This window comes from Nematolebias whitei, chromosome 1 (assembly GCF_014905685.2).
Source record: "Nematolebias whitei isolate Nwh7 chromosome 1, NemWhi1, whole genome shotgun sequence".
NCBI lineage: Eukaryota > Metazoa > Chordata > Actinopteri > Cyprinodontiformes > Rivulidae > Nematolebias > Nematolebias whitei.
Genome location: NC_056498.1, coordinates 63,885,745 through 63,886,083, shown reverse-complemented (window position 1 = coordinate 63,886,083; position 339 = coordinate 63,885,745). Strand labels below are relative to the sequence as shown.

The window sequence follows — 339 nt, the reverse complement described above, 5'->3', positions numbered from 1 at the left end:
GGTTGACGAAGAGGCTGTGATGATGTCTAAAGCATTGCCATTCCTGTTCCCACTGTGTATATGTTTAAATTATGCAGAACAAGGCATCCCATGTAATTGTTAATGTTTTTTTTATCCTAAGATAATAAAAAAAGTTATAATACACAAAAACAGCAGGGAGACAAGTGTTTGCAATAATGTCAACACTACATTTAAAGGACAGTGGTGATTTGCATGTACTGGAATTGGACTCCATCCCTAATAAATGTATGCAATGTTGTCATTTCTTAAAGAATCCACTGTTTGACATGTGTCTTTTGCGTGAGTGTAGAAAACCGTTTCGGGTGGTAGTGGGGGGGG

General features: G+C 37.8%; 1 protein-coding gene across 1 annotated transcript in view; it reads left to right on the top strand.

The window, feature by feature from the left end:
• The window catches only part of LOC119412970 (multiple inositol polyphosphate phosphatase 1), a 129,293-nt gene that overhangs the window by 54,932 nt on the left and 74,022 nt on the right, over window positions 1-339 (top strand). The gene's annotated exons all lie outside the window — the stretch shown is intronic.